We start from the raw sequence: 26,708 nt of genomic DNA, 5'->3' as shown, positions 1-26,708 counted from the left end.
ACGCAGATCATTGAAAATTGGACTTATAATGCTAAATGAGTGATTTTGTTTGAGGTGAAGCATGGAGAGCTTGGATGGGGCAAGGGGATTCAAGGTATGGGGGCACATCTGATGAGAGTGAAGGCAGGGGATTGAAGGTATGAGGGCTCATCTGATGAGAGTGTGGGCAGGGGATTGAAGGTATGGGGGCTCATCTGATGAGAGTGTGGGCAGGGGATTGAAGGTATGGGGGCACATCTGATGAGAGTGTGGGCAGGGGATTGAAGGTATGGGGGCTCATCTGATGAGAGTGTGGACAGGGGATTGAAGGTATGGGGGCTCATCTGATGAGAGTGTGGGCAGGGGATTCAAGGTATGGGGGCACATCTGATGAGAGTGTGGGCAGGGGATTGAAGGTATGGGGGCACATCTGATGAGAGTGTGGGCAGGGGATTCAAGGTATGGGGGCACATCTGATGAGAGTGTGGGCAGGGGATTGAAGGTATGGGGGCTCATCTGATGAGAGTGTGGGCAGGGGATTGAAGGTATGGGGGCACATCTGATGAGAGTGTGGGCAGGGGATTCAAGGTATGGGGGCACATCTGATGAGAGTGTGGGCAGGAGATTCAAGGTATGGGGCACATCTGATGAGAGTGTGGGCAGGGGATTGAAGGTATGGGGGCACATCTGATGAGAGTGTGGGCAGGGGATTGAAGGTATGGGGGCACATCTGATGAGAGTGTGGGCAGGGGATTCAAGGTATGGGGGGCTCATCTGATGAGAGTGTGGCCAGGGGATTGAAGGTATGGGGCTCATCTGATGAGAGTGTGGGCAGGGGATTGAAGGTATGGGGGCACATCTGATGAAAGTGTGGGCAGGGGATTCAATGTATGGGGGCACATCTGATGAGAGTGTGGGCAGGGGATTGAAGGTATGGGGGCTCATCTGATGAGAGTGTGGGCAGGGGATTGAAGGTATGGGGGCACATCTGATGAGAGTGTGGGCAGGGGATTCAAGGTATGGGGGCACATCTGATGAGAGTGTGGGCAGGGGATTGAAGGTATGGGGGCACATCTGATGAGAGTGTGGGCAGGGGATTGAAGGTATGGGGGCACATCTGATGAGAGTGTGGGCAGGGGATTGAAGGTATGGGGGCACATCTGATGAGAGTGTGGGCAGGGGATTGAAGGTATGGGGGCACATCTGATGAGAGTGTGGGCAGGGGATTGAAGGTATGGGGCTCATCTGATGAGAGTGTGGGCAGGGGATTGAAGGTATGGGGGCACATCTGATGAGAGTGTGGGCAGGGGATTCAAGGTATGGGGGCACATCTGATGAGAGCGTGGGCAGGAGATTCAAGGTATGGGGGCACATCTGATGAGAGTGTGGGCAGGGGATTGAAGGTATGGGGGCACATCTGATGAGAGTGTGGGCAGGAGATTCAAGGTATGGGACACATCTGATGAGAGCGTGGGCAGGGGATTGAAGGTATGGGACACATCTGATGAGAGCGTGGGCAGGGGATTCAAGGTATGGGGGGCTCATCTGATGAGAGTGTGGGCAGGGGATTGAAGGTATGGGGGCTCATCTGATGAGAGTGTGGGCAGGAGATTCAAGGTATGGGGGCACATCTGATGAGAGCGTGGGCAGGGGATGGAAGGTATGGGGGCACATCTGATGAGAGCGTGGGCAGGAGATTCAAGGTATGGGGGCACATCTGATGAGAGTGTGGGCAGGGAATTGAAGGTATGGGACACATCTGATGAGAGTGTGGGCAGGGGATTGAAGGTATGGGGGCACATCTGATGAGAGTGTGGGCAGGGGATTCAAGGTATGGGGGGCTCATCTGATGAGAGTGTGGGAAGGGGATTGAAGGTATGGGGGCTCATCTGATGAGAGTTTGGGCAGGAGATTCAAGGTATGGGGGCACATCTGATGAGAGTGTGGGCAGGGGATTGAAGGTATGGGGGCACATCTGATGAGAGCGTGGGCAGGGGATTGAAGGTATGGGGGCACATCTGATGAGAGTGTGGGCAGGGGATTCAAGGTATGGGACACATCTGATGAGAGTGTGGGCAGGAGATTCAAGGTATGGGGGCAGATCTGATGAGTGTGTGGGCAGGGGATTCAAGGTATGGGGGCACATCTGATGAGAGTGTGGGCAGGGGATTGAAGGTATGGGGGCACATCTGATGAGAGTGTGGGCAGGAGATTCAAGGTATGGGGGCACATCTGATGAGAGTGTGGGCAGGGGATTCAAGGTATGGGGGGCTCATCTGATGAGATTGTGGGCAGGGGATTGAAGGTATGGGGGCTCATCTGATGAGAGTGTGGGCAGGGGATTGAAGGTATGGGGGCTCATCTGATGAGAGTGTGGGCAGGAGATTCAAGGTATGGCGGCTCATCTGATGAGAGTGTGGGCAGGGGATTCAAGGTATGGGGGCACATCTGATGAGAGTGTGGGCAGGGGATTCAAGGTATGGGGGCACATCTGATGAGAGTGTGGGCAGGGGATTGAAGGTATGGGGGCACATCTGATGAGAGTGTGGGCAGGGGATTGAAGGTATGGGGGCACATCTGATGAGAGTGTGGGCAGGGGATTGAAGGTATGGGCTGCACATCTGATGAGAGTGTGGGCAGGGGATTGAAGGTACGGGGGGCACATCTGATGAGAGTGTGGGCAGGGGATTGAAGGTACGGGGGCACATCTGATGAGAGTGTGGGCAGGGGATTGAAGGTATGGGGGCACATCTGATGAGAGTGTGGGCAGGGGATTGAAGGTACGGGGGCACATCTGATGAGAGTGTGGGCAGGGGATTGAAGGTATGGGGGGGCACATCTGATGAGAGTGTGGGCAGGGGATTGAAGGTACGGGGGCACATCTGATGAGAGTGTGGGCAGGGGATTGAAGGTACGGGGGCTCATCTGATGAGAGCGTGGGCAGGGGATTGAAGGTATGGGGGCTCATCTGATGAGAGTGTGGGCAGGGGATTGAAGGTACGGGGGCACATCTGATGAGAGTGTGGGCAGGGGATTGAAGGTATGGGGGCTCATCTGATGAGAGTGTGGGCAGGGGATTGAAGGTACGGGGGCACATCTGATGAGAGTGTGGGCAGGGGATTGAAGGTACGGGGGCACATCTGATGAGAGTGTGGGCAGGGGATTGAAGGTATGGGGCTCATCTGATGAGAGTGTGGGCAGGGGATTGAAGGTATGGGGGGCACATCTGATGAGAGTGTGGGCAGGGGATTGAAGGTATGGGGGGCACATCTGATGAGAGTGTGGGCAGGGGATTGAAGGTATGGGGGCTCATCTGATGAGAGTGTGGGCAGGGGATTGAAGGTACGGGGGCACATCTGATGAGAGTGTGGGCAGGGGATTGAAGGTATGGGGCTCATCTGATGAGAGTGTGGGCAGGGGATTGAAGGTATGGGGGGCACATCTGATGAGAGTGTGGGCAGGGGATTGAAGGTATGGGGGCACATCTGATGAGAGTGTGGGCAGGGGATTGAAGGTATGGGGGCACATCTGATGAGAGTGTGGGCAGGGGATTGAAGGTATGGGGCTCATCTGATGAGAGTGTGGGCAGGGGATTGAAGGTATGGGGGCACATCTGATGAGAGCGTGGGCAGGGGATTGAAGTTATGGGGCTCATCTGATGAGAGCGTGGGCAGGGGATTGAAGGTATGGGGCTCATCTGATGAGAGCGTGGGCAAGGGATTGAAGGTATGGGGCTCATCTGATGAGAGCGTGGGCAGGGGATTGAAGGTATGGGACACATCTGATGAGAGCGTGGGCAGGGGATTGAAGGTATGGGACACATCTGATGAGAGCGTGGGCAGGGGATTGAAGGTATGGGGGCACATCTGATGAGAGTGTGGGCAGGGGATTGAAGGTATGGGGGCACATCTGATGAGAGTGTGGGCAGGGGATTCAAGGTATGGGACACATCTGATGAGAGCGTGGGCAGGGGATTGAAGTTATGGGGGCACATCTGATGAGAGCGTGGGCAGGGGATTGAAGGTATGGGGCTCATCTGATGAGAGCGTGGGCAGGGGATTGAAGGTATGGGACACATCTGATGAGAGCGTGGGCAGGGGATTGAAGGTATGGGACACATCTGATGAGAGCGTGGGCAGGGGATTGAAGGTATGGGGGCACATCTGATGAGAGTGTGGGCAGGGGATTGAAGGTATGGGGGCACATCTGATGAGAGTGTGGGCAGGGGATTCAAGGTATGGGACACATCTGATGAGAGCGTGGGCAGGGGATTGAAGGTATGGGGGCACATCTGATGAGAGTGTGGGCAGGGGATTGAAGGTATGGGGGGCACATCTGATGAGAGTGTGGGCAGGGGATTGAAGGTATGGGGGCACATCTGATGAGAGTGTGGGCAGGGGATTGAAGGTATGGGGGCACATCTGATGAGAGTGTGGGCAGGGGATTGAAGGTAGGGGGGCACATCTGATGAGAGTGTGGGCAGGGGATTGAAGGTACGGGGGCACATCTGATGAGAGTGTGGGCAGGGGATTGAAGGTACGGGGGCACATCTGATGAGAGTGTGGGCAGGGGATTGAAGGTACGGGGGCACATCTGATGAGAGTGTGGGCAGGGGATTGAAGGTATGGGGGCACATCTGATGAGAGTGTGGGCAGGGGATTGAAGGTACGGGGGCACATCTGATGAGAGTGTGGGCAGGGGATTGAAGGTACGGGGGCTCATCTGATGAGAGTGTGGGCAGGGGATTGAAGGTATGGGGGCACATCTGATGAGAGTGTGGGCAGGGGATTGAAGGTATGGGGCTCATCTGATGAGAGTGTGGGCAGGGGATTGAAGGTATGGGACACATCTGATGAGAGTGTGGGCAGGGGATTGAAGGTACGGGGGCACATCTGATGAGAGTGTGGGCAGGGGATTGAAGGTACGGGGGCACATCTGATGAGAGTGTGGGCAGGGGATTGAAGGTATGGGGGCACATCTGATGAGAGCGTGGGCAGGGGATTGAAGGTATGGGACACATCTGATGAGAGCGTGGGCAGGGGATTGAAGGTATGGGGGCTCATCTGATGAGAGTGTGGGCATGGGATTGAAGGTACGGGGGCACATCTGATGAGAGTGTGGGCAGGGGATTGAAGGTATGGGGGCACATCTGATGAGAGCGTGGGCAGGGGATTGAAGGTATGGGACACATCTGATGAGAGTGTGGGCAGGGGATTGAAGGTATGGGGGCACATCTGATGAGAGTGTGGGCAGGGGATTGAAGGTATGGGGGCACATCTGATGAGAGTGTGGGCAGGGGATTGAAGGTATGGGGGCACATCTGATGAGAGTGTGGGCAGGGGATTGAAGGTATGGGGGCACATCTGATGAGAGTGTGGGCAGGGGATTGAAGGTATGGGGGCACATCTGATGAGAGTGTGGGCAGGGGATTGAAGGTATGGGGGCTCATCTGATGAGAGTGTGGGCAGGGGATTGAAGGTATGGGGGCTCATCTGATGAGAGTGTAGGCAGTGGTTTGGAGTGTTATGTAAATTGCAAAAAAATAATAGCTTGTTTTTTGTTTTGTTTTGTTTTTTTTGCGGGAGGGTGTGGGGTTCCTGGTTTTCTTTTCCGTCTTTGATATGCATCCCCTCCCTAATACCCACCACTTTCTATGTTACTCCTTTTCGGCAAGTCATAAAATGCTCCTTTCTTTCACGAGTGCTTCAAAGTTGGTCCCTCGATCCGTACCCCTCTCTCATGTCCCCACTTCAGACATTATTCTTAATAGACTGCTGAAGTTAAGAACAAAAATTGATTATTTTTAATGTCTTATTGATTTTGAGTGCACAGAAATAGGGAAATAACAGCGTTAAAAGCAAAGAAAACAAGTCTCCCAAGACTGCAGAGAAGAGGAACACGGAAGGAGGGGGCGTGCGCCAAAACATTGTACTGGAGCGCAGCAAACAGAAATAAAACCAAGCCCTGTACCGGATTAAACTGCAAGCATCATTTTCCTCCCAATCCGTCAAGTCCTAACGGTGAAATAAAGAAATAAATTGAAGTGAGAGAGAGAGGGAGAGGAGTCGCCCCCCGTCCTAACCCAGGACCCGGGAAGTCCCGTTAAAGAGCTCTGCTGACTCTCAGTTCGACCCCCCCCCCTCCCCCTCCCCCTTCACTCCAGGCCCTGGCTTCGGCCTTTGGTTCACACCCTTTCTGAATAAAATGAAATATCATCAAGAGCTCAGAGGAAGTGTGGAGCGGGTAGGGGACAGTATGTTTAATGGCCCCTCGGCTACCATACTTAAGGTTTTAATCAGCTCTCAATAGCCCCTCCGACATTTTTATGGGAGAGTTGGCAGTTTGTGACTCTGGTTGATTTTATTTGCTCATTTTTTTTTTTTTGTCGTCCTTCAGAGACTTACGTGATTTTTACCTTTTGCCTGTTTGTCGATTTGAAAATGTTTCAGCCCTGATCTTATATTGCCACCTACGAGCTGGATGCCACGGCTTTGCTACGCTGTCCTATATTCTGGTGGTGGCCAGGGTGGGGGAGGCATAGCCATGCCACGATAAATATTCATGATATATATTTGCATGTCCTTTGGTCTGAGATTCAGGTTAATTTGCATATTATGGTGGCAGTCATGCATTTATTTAGTCTAGTGTGTAGATTGTTAGATCCCGTCGCAAGGTGGCAGCCAAATGTGTTCCAGCTCTGACGTTTGGGCCTGTGTAATATGTAAGCCAAGATGTGCAAGCTCCTTAATAAACGTGTATTCATTGTCGGGGTGCAAGGGTATTAGGCGCCCTAGACAAAAGTTCTGCCTTTCCCCCCTCCCCCTCCCCCAAACTCACAAGTGAAAATTATACATTTATAATAATAGATTTTACATGAAAAAGGACATTCAAAGTATAGTTTTCTGAGATTTATTTATTTATTTATAAACTTTTTTTTATACCAACATTTGTGGGAACATCACGCCGGTTTACATATAACTGAGAAAGGTTGGAAAATACAATAAACAGGGAAGGAGAAGGAGGAGCAGACGAGAAAAGAGGAGATGGAGCGGCAGTAGGGAAAGAAATCAGTAAGAGGAAGTCAAAATAGGAACAGTACCATACAGCAGTGCTTGTAAATATAATATACATATGGAATGTCAACCAGAAAACCCTGCTAAAACACTTGGAACTCAAATGGTATTAGACCTATTGTAATGCATGTTGAGTGTAGGCTTGGTATTCAAAGCCATGAGTAACGTGAGTTGCAATTACAATATAGTAAACCTCTCATTCCAAAACAGCACTAAGTACCAGCACTCAAACAGTAACAACCCTACCTATGAAAAGGCAATACAGTAAATAATACACCAGGCCCTAAAACACCAATACACCTCCTATTAGAAAACAGAACAAGGCTAGCTGCTATAGAACCCTACACAGAAACTACACGCTAACAAAATACCTCGTTTGATCACACATGCAGAACACACACAAAACCTCACCAAATACAGACTAAAGAGACCATAAGGGAAAAATTAAAAATGTGCAGACAAAAACTGAATGGAAACCATGATACTAGATTCTGGATGCCGCACAACAATGGGAAAACAGAAATATTGCCATTCGTCATAAAATATCAAACAATAAAATGAAGAATTCTAAAACAGCAATAATAGTAAAATCATACTAGTAAAGGAAATATTTCAAAATAGCAGATAAATAGAATGACATCCAATAATAAAAAAAACTCTAAAATAAAAATAATGTTTCAACTCCAAAACAAAAATTGAAAAACAGCTTACGCATCAAATATTAACAGCCAATGATTAAAATTAACAAGGATATAAAATGAAACACCATACCTGGGAACTTTGGTTTCCAGATGCCCTGAGATTGTCGTGGATTAGCTGATGGGGTGGGGAGCAGGGGTTGTTGCACACAAACTTTCTTCTTTCTCTTCTCATAAACATAGACATGATGATTATACATCTTCATTCTCTCCCACACATGCACACACACACACACACATATGCTCTCTCGCTCACACCCTGTCTCCCTCACATACACATACCCTCATTCACTCAGACAAGCCCCCTCTTACACATAGGTTCCTTTTTCAATCTCACATTCATCTTCACATAGACTCCCTCTCTCTCTCTCATTAACACCATTTCTCTCTCGTACACACACAATCCCTCATACTCACACACGCATCATACAAGCTCCCTCTCTCTCTCACTTACATACACATACCCGCTTAGAGGCTCCATCTCTCTCACACACACACACATCCTTCCCTCTGTCTCTTTCCCTCATACACTGCCTCATACAGTCTCTGTCTCTTGCACAAACACACACCCATTTCACACAGACTCCCTCTCTCTCTGGCACACACACCCTTATACAGGCTCCCTTTCTCACAAACAGACATAGGCACTCTCACTCCCTTGCACAGACTCCTTTTCTCTATCTCACTTACACACACAAATAGAGGCACCTGCACCTACCCACACACCCTTCCAATCTCCCTCTGGCTCACAGGCTCTCTTGGTCTCTCTTTTTTCCTTCTGAAGGTGTACGGGCTCTGCCCTCAGCTCTCACTGGCCTATATCTTCTGTCTTCGGCCATTTCCAGGCCCCTCTCTTCTGCTGTGAGTATTGTCTCTTCTCAGCCATGAGCGGGCTGGGGTATGCTCACGGTCCCAGACCTAATGGATGGCACGCCACACTAGGCAATGGCCTAGTTCACCTGGTGAATGCGCCGGCCCTGAACACACACGCTCCTTTCAATCTCTCTCTGGCTCACAGGCTCTCTGGGTTTCTCCTTCTTCCTTCTGACGGTGTATGAGGCTCTGCCCCCATCTCTCCCTGGCCTATATGTTCTGTCTTCATCCATTCCCAGGCCACTCTCTCTCTCTCTCTCTCTATCATCTGCCGGGAGTCTCTGCTCCTCTTGGCCACAAGTGGGATGGGCTCTGCTTGCGGCCCACCGAGTCTCTTATCCTCTCATCTGCGAGCAAAACGGGCCCCATTTGCAGTGAGATGTGTAGCACTTGCAGCTACTCTTTGCCTCCCCTAATGGTTGACGTCCTAGGCAACTGCCTAGTTTGCCTAGTTTATGCGCTGGCCCTGTTCATTTTATCTCAGTTATCCCAAAAATCAAACTTGTCTGTATTGGGATGCGATTTGAGCCCTGACCTGACGCTATGACCGAGAAGCCCTGTGCATGATTTTTGGTTCGTATCTTTTCAAAAATGATTGCCCCCCCCCCCCCCCCCCCTGAGTATCCCAACTTTTTTAGTTTAGGATGTCTTGCTTTGGTTTTCACTTTTAGATAAAAGAAGCTGCAGTATGTGAAGCTGTCGGCTCTCAAACTGTGGTGTTCCCACAGCTTTGTTGAATATGTCTTTACTTAACTAAAACAGCACAGCATGCAACCTCTATTTGTGATAATTAGGGAGTTTCTTCCACCTGCAAGACCCCAGTCATGCATTTAAAAAATCCTTCCCTTTTTTTTTCCCAGTGGGTATAAAAGGATTTCATCCAGGGCTATTATCACTTAGAGGTGTCAGTTTAACCTTCACCCCCACCAAAAAAAAAAAAAAAAATCAACCTCACAACCTCAGTCAATCTGGGTCTCAGGCTCCTCCCCCATCCTAGAACCCTCCAATCATATGAACTTCTATGCAATGACCCACTAGGGTTCATTACCAATAGTGTCCTGGTAACTCCTTTAGCTAGGACAGAGTAGTTTGGTGACTGGGGGTGGGAGGTACCATTCATGGGCAGCCCCTCCCTCTGAGGGTGCTGGGATGGCCATTCCCCTGGTGAGGCAATAAAAGCAGCTCTCTACTGAGAGACGTGAGGCTTGCTTTTGGGTTTCAGAGTTAGCAGGCAGCTCGGGAGTGTTCGTCTAAGTTGGATTTTTGGCCTACTTAGAGGATCTAGGCAAGCTCTGCCTGGGGATCCTACGCAATGTCAGCAGGCTGCAATACCAGTCCACTAACTGGCTGGTAGGGGTTTATTTCCGGGTTTTTGGACTTTTGTGTGAAGGGAAGCCTTGAGAGAACCTTGGGTGCTGCCTGGGTATAGGGCACGGGGACCCCTGTCCCTGTGGGGCCCAGTATAAGGAAGTCCTGCCCCTTTGTAAACTTGTAAGGGGACCAGAGTAGGTGGTGACCTGGTTCAAGGATATTCTGCAATTTTTGGGAAAAGTTTTAGGAACAGATTTTTGGTTCCCTCCCAGAGCCAGGAGGAATATTTCTACTGCCCCCTTCCTACCTGAGGAGGAACACTGAGAGCTGCATGTTCCTGAAAGGGTCCCTTCCGTCGTGGGATTCAAGAGGGAAAAGAGAGATTGGGAGCGTGAGAGCTGAACTGTGACTAAGACCAATTCGAAACCTATTGAGGACACCCAACATAAGAACATAAGAAATTGCCATGCTGGGTCAGACCAAGGGTCCATCAAGCCCCAGCATCCTGTTTCCAACAGAGGCCAAACCAGGCCACAAGAACCTGGCAATTACCCAAACACTAAGAAGATCCCATGCTACTGATGCAATTAATAGCAGTGGCTATTCCCTAAGTAAACTTGATTAATAGCCGTTAATGGACTTCTCCTCCAAGAACTTATCCAAACCTTTTTCGAACCCAGCTACACTAACTGCACTAACCACATCCTCTGGCAACAAATTCCAGAGCTTTATTGTGTGGTGAGTGAAAAAGAATTTTCTCCGATTAGTCTTAAATGTGCTACTTGCTAACTTCATGGAATGCCCCCTAGTCCTTCTATTATTCGAAAGTGTAAATAACCGAGTCACATCTACTCGTTCAAGACCTCTCATGATCTTAAAGACCTCTATCATATCCCCCCTCAGCCGTCTCTTCTCCAAGCTGAACAGCCCTAACCTCTTCAGCCTTTCCTTGTAGGGGAGCTGTTCCATCCCCTTTATCATTTTGGTTGCCCTTCTCTGTACCTTCTCCATCGCAACTATATCTTTTTTGAGATGCGGCATAGATGAGCGATATAGAGGCATTATGACATTATGACATTTTCCGTTCTATTAACCATTCCCTTCCTAATAATGCCTAACATTCTGTTTGCTTTTTTGACTGCTTCAATCCCTGAGGAGAGAGGATATTGAATTCTGTATTGTACCCTTTCTACCAGTGTTGGAGGGGTTTTCCTGCTCACACCAAGGATACCTTGCCCACCTGCGATCTTCACTTATCCAAGCCCTAGAGGGTGAATGCATCCCATGCCCTGGTGGCAGAGGTAAAGACTGGAACAAGAGATTATCTGTGGTGCTAAGGACTGTGCCATACATTCATTTTGATTCACCACCAGTAGAGTATTTATCTGGACATTCAAACAGAGTCTCTGGAATATTAATTGGCACTTGCAGCAACCACAGCAGGCTAAAGAAATATACCTCTCCCAGAGAAAAGGAATTGCAAAGGCACTCTGGGCTCTGAAAGGAGGCTTTCTTTTCCCTTTGGGGGCTAGAGACTTGTGCCTGTGTGATCCGGCCCTGAAGTCTGAATTATTTTTATGGCCCCATCAGTGCTAAGTAAGCACCAGGAGATGGGGGTTACATCTACTTCCACCCCAGCTGCATTTCTCCCTTCCACGCCACCGTCTTTCCTACCTGCTCAGCCCGACTGTGCTGGGAGGAGGCCTCCCTAAGGATCACCTCTGTCAGAAACAATGGACCGTGAGGAGCCAGCTTGTGTTTTCACAGTCCCCGGGGCACCCTGCCTCCCTCCTCCTCTATTCCGACGCAAGCTCCCTTTTTCAAACAGGATGCCCACGGGAGGAGGAGGCCGGGCACGGCGGGGATTGTGAGTGGGCACTTTCTCACAGTCCCCCTTGCTCTGCGTGGGCAGCTGCTGGTGTTTCTAACAGTGGCAGGACCCAGGGCAGTCTCCCAGCTGAGCTGGAAAAGGAGGGCTAGAGGGAAAGCAAAGGAAGGGGAGGAAACGCTGGTAAAGCAATTGGCAGACCGCAAGTCCTGCGAGTCACTGGCCATGCCAGCCAAACATATGCTGGCTAGGAACCCTCTTACCATTGTGCCAGCACCAGGTGGAGCTGTAAGAGGTATCTAACACCTCGGGTGACCAGAAGCTATGAGTGATGGCTCTGTAGCTCGCTGACCCCTGGCAACCTTAAAAACAAAGGCTTGAGCCACAAGTGCTAGAGCAGCACAAAGCACTTATCCCTGACCCAGCATCATCTTCATGCTCTGTGGCGGTGTTATAGTGGAATCTACTGCTGCTTAGCCAGCCCCTTGAGAAGGGCACGGCTTCCTGTTTATAACCAGCACTGTTTCTAAGTCTTAGCTGCCAAAATAATTCTTGTTTATGACTTGCTCTTGCAGTTAGACTCTGCTGTAACATTTACTATAATAAAAAAAATGTCTTAGCTATTTATTATAAAGAGGTAAAGAGGGACCTCTGTAACAAACTGATGCATCCAGCACAAATACTGGGTCAGGAATGTTTGCACAGGATTCGGGTAATCCCCTGGCCCCCTTTTCTTTAAGGCCAGGCTAACCCAGTTCTGCTTTTATCCTCCCCCTCCCCACCTGCCTGTCCTGAATAAAACAGGGGCAGTCGGTACTGCAATATGGGGCATAAACAGAGGAGAAAATAACCACTGTCCCTACTGTTGAGGGCACAGAGGGTGAATAAGACAGAGGAATATATAAGGCTGCACCTCACCCTGATCATCCCAAAGAGGCTGATCCAGTCCCGGTTCCGACCATTGCATGCATGGAGTGGTTGCTGTCATAGGCGTCAGATGACCCTGAAGCGGGGGCGGTTCTCTCACGAGGAAGGGTAAGGCGGCCATCTCAGGTGGCAACATTTTGGGAGCAGTAAAAAGTGCCTCCCCAAAACACTCCTGTGATGGCCACCTCACCTTACTGAAGAGCATGGCTGCAGCAGAGCCCATCGCGCCATAACCTGAAGAACAAATGCTTGGTGGTGGTGGTGAGGCCATCCTGCCATGGCCCAAGGTTCTAAGGCCTGGTGGGGGTCACAGCAGAGCTCATCCCTCCATGGCCCAAAGATACAACGCACGGTGGGTTCATGGTGGAGCTCAGCCCACTGCAGCCCAGAGAGAGGTCCTGTAGACCACAGTGGACCCCATCCAGCAGGGAGAGGGGGAGACCCTGAGAGAATGTGTGTGCATGTAAGAGCATGTGTGTGTGTGAGAGCCTATATACATTTGTGCATAGGGGTGTGTGTAAGAGGGAGAGACACTATGGAGAATGTGTGTGCATGTAAGAGAGTGAGGGCCTGTATGTATTTGAGAGCCTAAAACATTTGTGTGGGGATGTGTGAGAGAGAGAGCGAGAGAGGATGTGACGGTTAATGCGACTCCAACATTGCTCTAAGCTTCAACGGCAAGAGGAAATGTGGAAAAAGGGATTTGCATTCACAAAAAAGCGGGGAGTAGCTTGCTTGTTACGGCGGTTACTACCCCAAACCAAATAAGCCTGATACTTCACTTTCAATGCATATCCAGCATAACTCTCTGCTTCAACAGCAGGGGAGGAAGACAGATACTTCACGCATATCCAGCATAGCTCTCTGCTTCAACGGCAGGGGGAATGAAGAAACGTGGCTCTATATACAGACAACCAACAAGGACTGAATTACATAGTCTGGGTAAACAGATAAGCATGGGTGTAGCTTGCTTATTGCAGCGGTTACTACCCCTAACTAATTAAGCTAGATATTTCACTTAGATGCAGTTCCAACACTGCTCTCTACATTAATGGTGGGGTGGAAGGGAAATAGAACCAAAAGGTTAATAAGAGCCAAGAGAAACAGATAAGTATTAGGGATGTGAATCGTTTTTCAACGATTAAAATTATCGTCCGATAATGTTTATATCGTCTTAAATCGTTATAGAACACGATACAATAGAAATTCTAACGATTTATCGTTAAAAATCGTTAAATCGTGTTAGTGCGCGCTAACTCGAGTTAGTGCGCGCTAACTCCCCGTTAGTGCGCACTAAACCGATTTAGTGCGCACTAACTGAAAATGATACAAATAAACACTTTCCAGGTCACTGAAGGTCAGTTAGGAATGAATATGTGTTCCTATTGGCTGGCTGCCCTCTTATCTATTGATGTTACCAAGGTTACCACTGAGGTGATGGTTGGGGGGATGGGAAATGGAACTGGAAACTAACGAACACCAACAGAAAATGAAACAAAGTGTTCACACTTCCCAGGTCAGTAAAGGTCACTTAGGAATGAATATGTATGTATGTATTCCTATTGGCTGGCTGTGCTCTTATCTATTGATGTTACCAATATGGTTGGGGGGATGTGAAATGGAAACAGTTGGAAGCTTGACAAAAAAAGTAATGTAATGATCAGCACTCACGTGACTAGAACTTGTTTGTTTATTATTTTTGTTAGCAGGCACCTGAAATGCTAGTGCATGTTGAATTTGCCAATCACTGTGCATTTTAGAAAGGTGGTCCTGGCTGGAACTGTACACAGTTCAAATATATGTAATTGATTGTTGGTAAGTGTATTTTTTAAGTAGCCACACTGGCACCAGTATGTTTACTTTTCCTCCTACTTAACTCACTAGCTCAGCTTTGTAAGAAGGGCTTCTCTGCTTGTGTGTTGTTTTTGTTTGGTGTGAGGAGAGCAGAAACATCAGATCTTTATTCAATCTACTACAGTCATCTCTTACAGTGCCCTATCCCTATTAATACCAGGAGTGTTGTGATCTTCCTGCACACAGTGCCCTAACCCTGATACCAGTCTGAGACAGCTCCCTCCCTGCATTACTAGTGAGAGGCTGGCTTCACAGACAGGGGGGAGCTGCCTGACCCTCACTCCTGACTTCCCCCATGTCCCAGCTAGTGAATGGTGTGTGGGTGAGGGGGGGGGGGGGGGGTGAAGTCTGAGACAGCTCCCTCCCTGCATTACTAGTGAGAGGCTGGCTTCACAGACAGGGGGGAGCTGCCTGTCCCTCACTCCTGACTTCCCCCATGTCCCAGCTAGTGAATGGTGTGTGGGTGGGGGGGGGGGTGGATGGTGAAGTCTGAGACAGCTCCCTCCCTGCATTACTAGTGAGAGGCTGGCTTCACAGACAGGGGGGAGCTGCCTGACCCTCACTCCTGACTTCCCCCATGTCCCAGCTAGTGAATGGTGTGTGGGTAAGGGGGGGGGGGGGGGGGGAGGATGGGGAAGTCTGAGACAGCTCCCTCCCTGCATTACTAGTGAGAGGCTGGCTTCACAGACAGGGGGGAGCTGCCTGACCCTCACTCCTCCGGGGTATTGTGATCTTCCTGCACACAGTGCCCTATCCCTGATACCAGGGGTGTTGTGATCTTCCTGCATGCAGTGCCCTATCCCTATTAATACCAGGAGTGTTGTGATCTTCCTGCATGCAGTGCCCTATCCCTGATATCGGGATGTGTGCAAGAAGATCACAACACCCCCGGTATCAGGAATAGGGCACTGTGTGCAGGAAGATCACAACACCCCCAGTATCAGGAATAGGGCACTGTGTGCAGGAAGATCACAACACCCCTGGTATTAGGGATAGGGCACTGTGTGCAGGAAGATCACAACACTCCTGGTATTAATAGGGATAGGGCACTGTGTGCAGGAAGATCACAATACCCCTGGTATCAGGGTTAGGGCACAAGTTCTAGTCACATTGACTGATCACATTACTTGTTTTGTCAAGCTACCAACTGTTTCCATTTCCCATCCCCCATATACTGTCAGTAGGAAACTTGGTAACATGAATAAATAAGAGGGCAGCCAATAGGAATACATATTCATTCCTAAACTGACCTTAACTGACCTGAAAAGTGTCAAATTGTATCATTTTCAGTTAGTGCGCACTAACTCCCAGTTAGTGCGCACTAATCGGAAAAAACGATTTTTAACGATTTTTTAACTAAAAAATCGTGCCTAAGACGATTTTCTTGCCCTGCCACACGATTTCTATCGTTAAGACGATATGGAAAACGATTCACATCCCTAATAAGTATGAGAAGAAAAAAAAAGTGCAAAGCTTGCTGGGCAGACTGGATGGGCCGTTTGGTCTTCTGCCGTCATTTCTATGTTTCTATAAGTGAGAGGCTGTGTGCATGTGTGTGTATAAGAGAGAGAGGGTGTGACTGAGTGCCTGTATCCATGTGAATGTGTGTGTGAGAGAGAGAGAACCTGTGTGCATGTTGTGCATGTGAGAGAGGCTGTGTGTATGTGTTTGTGTGTCAAGAGAGCGAATGAGTGTAAATATCTGCATTCATGTGTATATGTAAGAGAGTCTGTATGCATGTGTGAGTGTGTTTGTGAGAAACAGCCTGTGTGTGTATGAAAGAGCTTGTATAAATATATATGTGAGAGAGCCTCATCTCCCGACCCCAGGACGACCCCAGCAGCTGGAGAGCATTTTAAAACTTTGCCGGCTAGCTTCTCCGGCTGTATTGATCTCCAAACTGATCTCGGTGAATTTAAAGCTCAGTCAAAACGGGCCCGATGACCAGACTTCCAGCAATTTTTGGGGGACGTTTAGCCTCTTACACCTGCCACCCATGCAAGTTCTGACTTCCCTGAGTAGATTGGGATTGCATCGCCCTGCCTGCAATAGGTCAAAACCAGGCCTGAATCAGCTTCTCCAAGGTGGCACCCTTCATACACCCTGATTACTGGTCATGGCAGGAGGGTGGTACAACAGAACAAACCCAGCAAGGAAGGGAGGCTCCAAGCAACTAGGGACGGTGGCAGGGTGCTCTCTGCTCTCTTTCCAGGAGGGGGCACTGCAAGGAACAGGCGAGACGGATCTGCAGGAGCAAGTGCAAACCTCTGAGCCAGCTAAGAGAGATTAGTGATGGGAAATGGGTTACTGCAGGGCTTTCTTTAATCAAACACCAGGCTATTACTGCTCCTGCCAGAGGGGAGCTGAATTTTCAGCAGTTAGTTAAGGTGGAAAAAAAGGAAGAAAAATGAATGTTGGTTTAGCTGCATGTGCTGACGGCAGAGCCCTTAACGCTGGCTGCAATGTTAATAAGTTTCCAGCCCTAAAGGCTGAATAAGCAGAAGGAGGGGAGGGGGAGGGGAGAGAGACATGGACAAAGAGAGACAGACCAGGAGCAGCTGACTTGCACATATAGATGAGAGAGGGTGCAGGAAGGAAAATTTGCCATAGGCAAAGTACGCAAGGAAGCCCTCGCTGAATCAGGCCCGGGGATGGAAAGGATAGGTTTAGCTGCAGTGATGATAACAGGAAGAAATGAATTAAAGGGCAAGGTGAGTTCTCGGCTGAAGAAAACCACAGGCCAATAACAAGAGTTTCTGTTCTCGCAGACCTCTCTCTTCCTCGCTGAGGTCCTGGGACTGGCAGAAAAGGCTTGGAGGAAGACGCCCTCTTCTCCTGGATGTGGATATTGCTTCAAGGGGGACAATTCCACGGTCAATTTATTTCTGTTTAGTTTCCTTACAAGGGGAGAGATAGCAAAAAAAAAACAAAACGAGGCTGATACAGCAGCAGCAAGAGCTAAGAGTGCCCTGGGAAGCCTAGAGAGAGCGAGGTCACCAGCAGGAAAAAGGGGCATAATAATATCCAAGGACTCAATCCCTCTGCAAAACAAGTCCAAAGATGGAAAATTCTCTGACACAACATTTGGGGTGTTTTGTTTTTTTTGCTAAAAATGTTTACCCATTATGCCTTTTTTCCCTTTTTACAGACTCCGCCTTCCTTTTCTTTCCCCCTTCACCTCACTCTCGCTTCTTCTCTCTCCTGATTGGTTTGAAAGCTCCAGCAGCTTCTGACCACTTCCATCATTATGAAGCAAGGTAAAATCTGGCCGCTGCTGTGCTGATCCCTATCAGACCCCAGTGTGGTCTTCCAGACTCCAGATGGAAGCAACATCATTGAGACGCACAAGTCGAATTACATGTACATTACTTCCTTGATCCTCCAGACACATTCTCAGGCTAAAGATTATTATTATTTTTGCTGGGTGTATAAGGCGCTGCACTAAATCACATTCATGTAGTTCCTTATCTTGAAAAATAAAATCTACAAACCACACATGAGGTCATTAGGCTAATCTCATCTTGTGTCAGCTGTTTGTCAAAACCATACAAAAGAAAACCTCAGGCAATTGACTATCCTGCTCATGGTGCATGCTTTTCTGGGGTTTTTTTACATTTAAAAAAAATAGGTGTGCAATGCCAAGTTAACATGCAGGAAAAAAATCTGATTTTAGGTGTGGATGAGCATCACACTTATTTATCTAATCAGAAAATCTAATCTTCAAGTTAGAATGTTTCTAGAGCAGTTCCATTGCAATGAAACTAATTACCCTTTATATTTAATTAGAATTAAACTACCTAACCTTATGGAAAAAAACTTCGTTATTTCCAAAGGAGAATTAAAGTAGGTGGGCGAGAACTGTGAGAGATAAGGTTGCAGTTTCTAATTGGGTAAGTTTTTGTTTCAGTTTGGATATGTCCATTGTTTAGTTGTACGGTGCAGGTTTTTAGCTGTACTTCAGTTTGGGTAACTGCATAGTTTGGGTAGATGGTATACAAATATTTTAAATAAAAGAATGTAAAAACATTACAGAGAAGAGTTCTGCAAAATGAACTAAACTGGAAACTGGAAAGCATGCACTCTGAATATTTTTCTGCCTTTCTTCTTAAACTGCAATGTAAATACAAAAAGAAAGCACATGCATCCAAAAAGAACATTTAAGGCATACACAAAACCAACTGTGCAAAAAATATTGCTTAATTAAAACTGAAAATAAAGAGAGACAGATTATATGCCGGTCTTTCCCTGGTCCCAGCCTAGCTGGTGGCAGCAGTGGAGACCTTCACCAATCCTGGAGTCAACGGCGGTGTCTTTCTCCAGACCTAGCCCAGTCTGGCAGCAGAGGCTTTCCATGGGCCTGGACTCAGTGGCTGGTATTTTCCTGGGTCCAGCCCAGCCCAGGTTGACAACAGCAAGCAGGGCCTTTCTGGTGGAAAATATTGAGGACCAGGCTACTGGTGAGTGCCCAGGCTGCACCTTCATAAGGACATTGAGTGGACAGGGGCAATTCAGAATAGGGCAATCAAAATGGTACAGAGCCTGCAACACAAACCCTACACAAAGAGTCTCAAAAGAGTTCAAAGGGTACTCATGGGATGAAATAAGAGAAGGGGGGAGAGGCTGGAATAGAAACATTAAAATATTGGCTAAGTTTCCATAAGGTACGAGAAGATAGCATTGTCCATAGAAAAAAAAAAGAGGCTAAAGGACCTTGGCTAGATACCACGATATGAAGTTGGATGGAAGGCAGCGCCAAAATAATGTGAGGAATTACTTCTTTACTGAGTACAACAGATCGGCAAAGGTGACTCTAATAAAAAAAAAAAGTTCAAGCATGCTCGTAGTGTAGTGAGAGGGGGAGCCGGGGTGCCTCCCATGACTGCCGGGGGATCCCATGCCACCCGGCAGCTCAAAAGGAGGAAGCCCGCAGCGATAGGGGATTAGTCTGTCCCGCCTGCCAGAGAGGGACTATGTGAGTGTGTCTGTTTGTGTAAGCACGTGTGCTGAGAGGGAGCATGTGTACAAGCATGTGTGTGTAAGTATGTATGTTGAGAGAGGGAGCATGTGTAGAAGTGTGTATGTGTAAGCACGTGTGCCTGAGGGAGAGGAAGCATGTGTGTGTTGAGACAGGGAGAATGTGTATGTGTAAACACATGTGCCTGAGCAAGAGGGAGCATGTGTATGTGTGTAAGCACGTATGCCTGAGAGAGAGGGAGCGTGTGTATGAATGTGTGTGCATGAAAACGTGTGCCTGAGAGAGAGGGAGCATATGGATGAGTGTGTGTTTAAGCATGTGTGCCTAAGAGAGAGGAAATGTGTGTCTGAGTGTGTATATGTGTAAGCACGTGTGACTGAGAGACAGGAAACATGTGCATGAGTGTGTGTGTAAACGTGTGCCTGAGAGGAAGTGTGAGCATATGTGCCTGAGAGAAAGGTAGCATGCGTTTGAGTATCTGTGTGTGTGTGTGAGCATGACTTCCTGAGAGAGAGGAAGCGTGTGTTTGAGTGTCTGTGTGTGTAAGTATGTGTGCCTGAGAGAGCAAGCATGTGTACGAGTTTCAATGGCTTTTTAATTTAGCCCACTGTTGTTCCACTTCACCCATCTCCTCCCAGCCTTCTGGGTCTTCCTCAAGATATTTTCCCATTTTAACAACGTCTGTATTTCTGTAATCCATGACCTTGATCTTCATGAGACTTCTCTCCCTCTTTAACTGCTCTATCAAACCATTCTGCCTGATGATCACTTCCATTTGTGAGCACACATTTGTCTAAGCAGAGCCTCTTGAAAGGCATCTACAATCTCCCTAGGCTCGCAGATTCTGCAGCAGGGATACTCTTCCAATTCACATGCGGCAGATTAAAATAACCACCAAGCAACACTTCTCCTGTCTTCCCCACCTTTTGTTATGTCTTTGGCCAAATCTCTGCCCAGTTCTTCTGTCTGAGTAAGGGGCGAGTAGACCATCACACCAGGATAAATGCAAGCACCATCACATATTCTTAAGACAGCCCACAGCGCTTCCTCCTTCCCCCACATCTCCTGCATTTCAATTACTAGGATACTGTTTTTAACATAAAGAGCTACTCCTCCTCCTTTATTGCCCTTTCTATCGTTCCTGAACAGGTTATAGCCTGGGATGGGCCCTATCCCATTCCTGAGAGTCACTCAAGCGTGTATCCATGACGGCTACAATATCCCAGTCCACCTCCACCGTCAGGGTCTGCAGATCTGGAACTTTGTGGTGAGTATTTGCGTCCAGAGCTTTCCAGCTTGCTGCTCTTCCCAGGCACCTTTTCTGCCCGCTTTTCATAAAGAGGACTGATTTTGTTCTTTTCTCCAGCCACTCCCTGGTTTTGTATGCGTTGGAGGTGACGTTTGCATCCATTGACTTTCTTCTGCCAGTTTACCTTAAATACCCGATGACCTATGTTAGTTCTGAAGTTCTCACGCTGGGCCCCTTTTCCCGCCACAGGCCAACGCCGGCCATATTTGCTGCATAGGCTTTTATTATTGCACGGGACAGTTAGAAAGCTCTTGCAAGGTCTGTTGGGAAGAGCTCTGTGCAGCCGCCGTGTAACTATGAGGCATTAATGGCTATCAGCGTGGCTGTGAATCAGTTGCTATCCGGTGATGAGGACCCAGGGATGGGAGGGGATAGGGAACCGAGGTTGGAGAAACGTCCGACAGTTGGGTAGCGCTGACGGCGGGGCTTGAGAAAGCAGCGGGAGTTGCTGGGAGGCTCACGCGGTTTGCTAATCCTGGGAAAGGAAAGTTACCGCGTGCCAGCTGAGCATCTCTGGGTGGGGGTGGGGGTGGGGGGGGGCACCTTAATAATTAGGGGCAGGTGGGCAACAGCGAGGCGGGTAATGTAGCGTGAATTGGGCGGAGCGCCGGGCTGGGTTACTCTTGCAATAGCCCACCCTGGCCTTGCTCTTGTCGTCGCCTTCGCTCGGGTGTCGCCTGCAGGCAGGCTCGGGGGATTGTTTATTCGTTCGGTTTCTAATTATCCCCAGCGGGCTGTGTTAATGCCGTGCAAACAAGAATACGTTGGTGTTTGGAAGGCGTCTGACAAAGGCAGGAAGGGGGAGGGGAGAGCGCAGGGGTTCGGCCTCCGTGATTTCCCCCAGCTGGCGCCACGGTTTGGATAATCAGCGGACTTTGTGTTGGATAAGCGGAGGCTCTGCCGCTGACCCTCTGAGTGTTCCGCAGGCGCCACTGGGCTCTGATGAGCGATTCACTCGCAATCACGGGGCATTTTTGTGTTCACCTCTTCTACCCTTCATCGTACTTTCGTTCCTCCCCCAATCCACGCGCTCTCACTTATCTACGCCACCTTCCCTGTTCCTTGTGCAGACTCCAGCCTTTTCCAGGCTCTTATTTATCTGCTCTCTCTTTATAGCGCGCTCCTCTGCCCCGCACCTCCTTACTTACGGTCCTATCCCCCTCCACTCCCTTCGCATTTTCAAAGACCCAGCTGCCACGCAGCCCCTCTTCCACCACCTAGACTCGATGCGGGGTCTCTCTTGGGGGTGCTGGGGCCGGCTATGACCCATTTTGGCAGACATCATCAGTCACAACCCCTGCGAATCCCTATCAATAAGCCAAATTAAAAAAAAAATCCGATATTATTTTTTTTGTAGATGAAGGAGGGTAAAAAGAAACCAGGAAAATATTCCACTGGAGAAAATATGAAGGGTAGATGCGATCTCAAGAAGTCATATATTTCATCCCCCCCCCGAAAAAAATACTCTAAAGGTAAAGCAATCCAGACAGATGTCTGTCTAAACTTTGAAACTCTACAGTGAGGAAGAATTTGCGTTCATCTAGCTCAAAAATGGTTTTGAATTTTACATCCACGTTTTTTACATCAGTAAAGGTTGCTCCCAAGGTAGATGGGCAGAATATCGTGGTTTGTAATCATCTGAAACTCTGGCGATTACCGGGGTAGAGTTTTGATTGCAATCATGGATTGAAAGTAAAAGATGTATGAATACTGCGACTTTTAAGGAGACCCGGATAGGATTCAAGAAACGCTGTTGTAGACCAATGAAGCACAGAGAGCTGGGCGTTAGCGAGCCCCTGGCTCTGTATCAATGTGGGTGTCGATGGTGAGAGAAGAGCTACAGTGCTAAGGATGAAGGTAGGCACTAATTCTTCATGTTGCACAGATATTTTCCATCTTCTGCATCAGGATATAGGATTGCTCCTTATTTAAAAGCATTTTTGTCCTTTGTGCTTTCTCCATACATTTATTTATATATATATATATATATATATATATATATATATATATATATATATATAATTTGCTACCAATCAGCTTTAATTTTTAGAATTGTTCTAGCTGGTGGTTTATCTGTTTGTTTGGTTTTTTTTTGTTATACTTGATATTCATAGTGCTTTAGTATCACAAGAGTGAGCAGGAATACCAACCAATGTGACTGAGGGATATAATATCTGCATTTCTCATATGTTATAGAAAACCATTAGAGACCTAATGATTGTGTTAAGCAGAGTTTAATTATAGGCACTGGGGCATCTGTAATTAAAAACTCCTTGACTTTTTTATGTTCTTTGTGTAACTCCAACCCAGGCTACCAATCAGGTGAAGAGTTTCACACTCAGGAACAGGGCTTAACCTTGGCCTCACCCTCACTCAACCCCAAGGACCTCTGTTGGGAGAAAAGATAAACCACCAAGGTCATGGATGTTATGAAGATGCCAGGACTCCAGAAGGGTGTTCCAAAACATGGCACCGGACACACATTCTTCTTGTTGCATTTCTGTTACAGAATATATTTATTTATTTATTTATTTGATTGAGGTTCTGCTTTTTTCAGGCACTTCAAAGTGGATTACATTAAGGTACTGTGGGTATTTCAAATCTGTATCTGTGCTCTCATGAGTTCTTCCATAGAGTCCCCTTTGTTGAGTTCTGGATCTTTAAAACTGTCCATGGGTATTGTAAATAGGTTCCTTCTAATTCTCTAAGGATTGCCCTTCCATACTGGATCCACTGCTTGGTCTTCCTCTTTCCTCAACTCTGTACCAGACTGGCACCTCCACTCTGTCTCCACGGGGGAGCACCTGATTGGTAGCTCTCCTCCTGCAATTCACCACCCTAATATGGTATCAGATGGGTATCTACTCCTTCTACCAAGATATGCCAGATGGGCAACAGAGTCTCTCTTACTCAGTGACTAAGGAGTGACAGTAAATGCTTTCAAAACCTCAGCAACACCTCCATTCACAAAAATAAAACTCACGACTTCTAAAAATAAAATAACATCAGTATTTGTTTCATAAAGAGAAAGGCCCTAGAGGAACTGAGGCTTTCGTCCAGATATTAGATGACCTTGGCCCTCTCACGTGGATATTTATTTATTTGATGCTTTTATATACTGTTAGTCTGAAATACATTCATAACGGTTTACAAATAGATAAAACATAATTAACCAAAAAATTAATAAAAGAAAACAATAAAGTAAAATGAATAATTACATCAGCGAATTAAAATACTCTAATATAATAATACAATACAAGATAAAATAAAAGCAATAATATAATAAACAAAGTCAAGAACATCCAAGCAATTAAAATACATTCAGCTGGATAGGAAGGGTAGGACAAAATTCCCCTCCAAAAAGAAACCAAAATAGCAATAAGAGAAAAACAATAGCAGCCTAGCCATACTGAGGGAGATGGAGGCTATTATCTCACCCAAGGCTTATGCTTCTCACTAAGACCCTGGGCCTACAAATGGGGAACAGAAGGTAAAAAGCTGCTGCTCTCTCAGGGGCCGATGCAATACTGTGCACTCAGCCGAGTGCATTGTTTAACCCGAAGTTGGACGTGGGCTGTGTAGGCGTGTCCACATCCCCTTATACAATAAGAAGATTAGCGCCTCCACAACGCACGTCCAAATGCATGGTGAAACTAATAGCACTTATCATATGCAAATGCATGTTGATGAGGCTATTGGTTAGTTACCCGAAATTTAAAAAAAAAATGTGCGTCCAATACGCACAGTTTTGTGCTCAGAAATCAACACCTGCCTAGGCGTTAATACTGCTTTTCTGTACATTCTCCGACACTGATAAATTCAGCATCCGTTTTCTTAGCCAGCGAACGGCCGTGGACAGCCAGCGTTTCCCGGGTGCACACTGTCAAGGAGGCGCTAGGGGCACGCAATCGACCCTAGTGCCTCCTTGACAGCACAACCCCTAATTAGAATATAGTATGGCGCCCCAAGAGAGGTGCCTGGGGGCGGGTTAGGAAAACGGGAGCTGAATACTCAGCACCTGCTTTCTGCGTGTTTTAATTGCATTGGCCCTTCAGTCTCTAAGTAAAACATGCACACAGATGCAAGGGGGGGGGGGTCACACTATGATATAGAATTAGGAATAAATCATTGCAGCAACCTCCAGTAGGGGGGGGGGTGCTGTGTCTGAGATGGTACATTCCTCTAACCCAGGGGGTGTTCAAACCGGTCCTACGAGCCCCCAGCCAGTCGGGTTTTCAGGATCCCCTTCATGAATATGCATGAGATTTATTTGCAGGCACTACCTCCTGTGAAAACCCGACTGGTTGGGGGGGGGGGGGGCGCTCATAGGACTGGTTGGAGCCCATCTGCTCTAACCTTATGCTGCACTGCACGACCTTGCTCCTAGGCCAAAATCCTTAGCAGGGATCCTATAGGGCCCTCCCTTTGTACTCGGACTATACCAGTAATGAGACTTACAGTGCAAAAAGGTGTAGCTCAAAAGAGGTCACAGTGACTGACCAAGAAAGGACATCAAAGACTGAGACAAATATAACTGAATTATTATAGCAACATTATTATTCAGTCATTATGAAATCATCTTAAAAAGCACAGCAAATAGCCTGATGATGTCATCCAATTGATTGTTGCTCGCTAACTGAGGTTTTGCTTCCTTGGAAGATAATAATTCATTCTAATTTTATTCAACAATCATCTGCTGAACGTGAAAGAGAATCTCTGTCACAAAGCTAAAGTTTTGTGACTGCCCGTTTCCGCTGTGATCCTTCAGCACACGAGACCCATGCTGAAATACCCTAACTGTCGAGCAGATTGGAGGGGTGGGGATGGTGGCGGTGGTGATACTCGGGGGGGAGGCAGAAACTTCTCAACGATTACATGCTTGAACAGGAGGTTGATTACCACTGCAGGCATGAAGGAAAAAAAACAAACTATTGTGTCTCAGAGGAACCTGGATCACCTGGGCAGTCATCCTGAGAGGATTTAAAAGAGAGAGGGGAAAAAAAAACCTATAAAGCAAATTTTTTTTACATTTATAGATTGAAGTTCTCGCCAAATTTGAGGCAACTTAATCAACAAAAATAGTCGTACATAAAAACCATATCACAATCAATTTGTGATTGCTAAGAAGAATGTTATAAATACAACTTAAAGATCAACCAAATTATAAATAAATAAAAAAAATATATACATACAAATATATAAATACAAACCTACACACACAAACAAAAAAGCTCACAAAATAAAGAGTTTCACATGGGAATTATCTGTATGCACAATGTGGATTTTTGTTTGCTTTAAAATAAGTGCATGAATTCATTACACAAATAACTTTGTATGTACAAAAAAAGAGGCACCTCAAAGAGTGTTTTAGAGTTATGCTTACAAGTTTTGTGCACAACAGAAAATTTCAAAATCCTAGATGCACAAATGGCATCCATGTGTCACTTTGCACCACGCAGTCAAATGGGCAAAGTTACACGCATAATCTTAGAAGCACATCCCTCCAGTTTTCAAGCCATCTTTCCTGTTTGCCTTGGGTTGCAAAATCCAGGGGGGTTCTGTCCATGTTGAACTCTGCAGTTACGTGCACAACTGAAAATCTAGCCCATACAGTATTAGTTGACCATGGGCTAGCCAACACCGGCCATGAGTCTTATCAGAGTAGCTTTCATATGAGCATCATAAATGCTATGCTGAGCCAGAGCAAGATCCATTTAAGCCCAGTATCCTTTTCCCTGACAGTGGCCAGTCCAGGTCTCGAGTACCCAGTAGATCCAGATTGAAATGGAGCAGCCTGAGTTTTCTTGCTGAGGTCCAGGGTCACCTTTAAAGCGGTTGGTAACGCATTTCGGAGGTAACTTTAAAAGGAGTTTTGCATGTA

General features: G+C 47.5%; 1 long non-coding RNA gene across 2 annotated transcripts; it reads left to right on the top strand.

The window, feature by feature from the left end:
• Positions 1 to 20,657: 20,657 nt before the first annotated feature.
• LOC115097212 lies at positions 20,658 to 23,356 on the top strand. Of its 2 annotated transcripts, XR_003858235.1 has the most exons (3): positions 20,658 to 20,785; positions 22,185 to 22,684; positions 23,138 to 23,356. It is a non-coding gene; the product is annotated as an uncharacterized LOC115097212 (long non-coding RNA). The 2 variants fall into 2 exon arrangements; XR_003858234.1 differs by lacking the exon at positions 20,658 to 20,785 and having other exon boundaries at positions 21,423 to 22,684.
• Positions 23,357 to 26,708: the final 3,352 nt, after the last annotated feature.

The sequence above is a fragment of the Rhinatrema bivittatum genome, chromosome 8, assembly GCF_901001135.1.
Source record: "Rhinatrema bivittatum chromosome 8, aRhiBiv1.1, whole genome shotgun sequence".
NCBI classification, from domain to species: domain Eukaryota; kingdom Metazoa; phylum Chordata; class Amphibia; order Gymnophiona; family Rhinatrematidae; genus Rhinatrema; species Rhinatrema bivittatum.
This window is presented reverse-complemented; position numbering and strand designations above follow the sequence as displayed.